The sequence below is a fragment of the Microtus ochrogaster genome, unplaced genomic scaffold (assembly GCF_000317375.1).
Source record: "Microtus ochrogaster isolate Prairie Vole_2 unplaced genomic scaffold, MicOch1.0 UNK186, whole genome shotgun sequence".
NCBI lineage: Eukaryota > Metazoa > Chordata > Mammalia > Rodentia > Cricetidae > Microtus > Microtus ochrogaster.
The window spans coordinates 2,779-5,467 of NW_004949284.1; positions in this window are offsets into that span (position 1 = coordinate 2,779).

Consider the following 2,689-nt stretch of genomic DNA (forward strand, 5'->3'; position numbering starts at 1 on the left):
ATCTATCTATCTATCTATCTATCTATCTATCTATCTATCTATCTATCTATTTTGGTTTTTTCAAGACAAAATTTCTTTGTGTAGCTTTGGCTGTCCTGACACTTGCTCTGTAGACAAGGCTGATGTGGCATGCACCTTTGTATACTATGAATATGTTTTATTACCATTGGTTAATAAAGAAGCTGCTTTGGCCTATGGCAGGGCAGAATATAGCTAGGTGGAAAATCCAAACAAAGATATAGGGAAAAAGAAGGAAGAGTCTGAGAGACACCAGCAGCCACTGGAGAAGATGTGAGGTAACAAGCTATGAGCCTCATGGTAATACATTGACAATAGAAATGGACTAATTTAAATGTAAAAGCTAGTTAGTAATAAGCCTGAGCCATGTACCAAACAGTGTGTAATTAATATTAAGTGTCAGAGTGGATATTTGGGGACTGGTGGGCAGGAGAGAAACCTCCAGTTACAGGCTAGCCTTGAACTCACAGAGATTCTTCTGTATCTGCCTACTGAGTGCTGGGATTAAAGGTTTGTGCCAGCCTCCCCCATGTCTTCCTTCACTTCCAGCCAAAACATATTTTTAATGATATGAAATTTGAAGTAATTCCAAAGCCCAGCACAAGCTGTCTAGGTGTTTAACAGTCAAACATTTAAACTTACTTGTAGGGCTTGGGATGTAGCTTATTTATGCTTGCTTGTTTTCTTAGCATTTGCAGGGCCTTGGGTCTGATGCTCAGAACCACAAACTAAAGCTCAAAACAGCAAATACCACCTGGTGCTGTGATATAAAGTATAGGTTCTGGATTCAGATGGTGTGGCTTTCTAATTGGTTCCAACATTTGGGGCCCTGGAAATTGTGGGCCCAAAAAATGATATACACACATAGATTCTTAATAGCTTAGTCAACAAACAGAAGTATCATGACATAAAAACCATCTCTTCAAAGTGTGTGTCAGGCAAATTTGAGACGGAAACAGATGGGTCCTCTGGTCCTCCTCCACAGTGTCCCTCACTGCCATTATCACAGTGGTTCTCACGAATAGTTAGTGGTCATCAATGATAACAAGTGTCAGCTGAGCATGTTCTATGTGCCAGTACATGCAAAACACTTTAAACAGCTTACGGCTTCGTCAGAAAGGCAGTACTACATGTCTCTCCTATAAGAGGAGACAGGGTGGGAGAGTAATATGGGCCATGCATTTGAAATGCATGAGCTGGAATTTATTAATGCAGATCTTTGACCTCAAAGTTGGCTTCTTTAACTACCGAACACGTAGCCTTGGCAACTTCTTGGCAGAAGTGTGTGATCTCTTTAGAAGGTTTTGGAGTTTTCAACAGGGAAAATATAGTTACTTCAATATGCAAATGATGTCGTTCTTGAGCATGGGTCACCAAAGGGAGGGGGTGAAGTTAGTGGGGACTGAACCCCAAGACCACACCCTTTGAAAATAGAATCCCATCTTACATTCTGTCTACCTCAAATCAAAGCTTTCTGTAAATGCTTTCAGAAAAATATATGATGAATTAAACAAATGCGAGAAAGGTATCAGCCTTGCTGGTTTACCCTGGGATTTCAGCTCCTTAAGGGACTGGAAGGGGGGCAATTTCATGCTATCCTAGGTGGCAGACAAAATACTCCTATCTCATTAAAAAAAAAATCACCAAGAAATAATAAAAATTCTTTTTAAACTCGTTCACGCTGTAGCAATCTACTCAAGGCTTTTGGCCTTCAAAACCCGAGACAGGCCTCAGGGTATTAGTGAAGGAGACAGGCCTTGGAGTATTAGTGAAGGAGACAGGCCTCGGGGTATTAGTGAAGTCCAAGTGAGGCTAAGCTGGAAGACTCCAGGTGAGAAGTTGTGCAAGGACCAAGACTTTCTTTTCTTTTCTTTTAGTCTTTCCTAGCTGTGAGGCAATCTGAAACAGTCTAAAGGGGTCATCTGTATTTCGGTGGACACAGCCCCGTTCACAAAGCTTGTGATCCTTTTCAGAATATGTGAGTGGATTACTTTATGCTAGCAATTTTCATAGATTTCAAAAATAGTCCATCTGCTAAGACTTCCTTGGGGCTTGGTATGCTGAAGTCCAAGTAGAGTAATATGGAAAAAAAAACACCTTGAAGGGACTACAGTGGTATTTATAATTATCCACTGGGTAGATCTACCATGTTCCAAACATAAAAACAGCTTCTGCTTATGACTAAACTGTAGACAGTGAAGCACAGGTGATTGCCGACATGGCCCATTTGGGAGGAAACCCACTTCAATGTCTTCATGTTTTGGATATTTTGTCAATATATTCCATCCTTTGGGCTTGCTGTTTGTCCATCTTTTTTGTTGTTTTGTTTTGTTTTGTTTTGTTTTTTGAGACAGGGTTTCTCTGTGGAACAGCCCTAGCTGTCCTGGAACTTGCTCTGTAGACCAGGCTGGCCTCAAACTCACAGAGATCCGCCTGCCTCCTGAGTGCTGGGGTTAAAGGTGTGTGCCACCACCTTCTGGCTGTTAGTCCATCTTTTATATTCTCTTAGAAATACTCTTACATATGCAGTTAATTAAGCTGTGATTAAGTAATTGCTGTCTTTCCTTGCTGCAGGTTTAAAGTTCATGGAGGATATTCAATACTGAAAGGAAGCTGAGAAATGTTGAACATTTTAGCTTTTTCTATCATTCCTTCTACTACCTAATGTCAC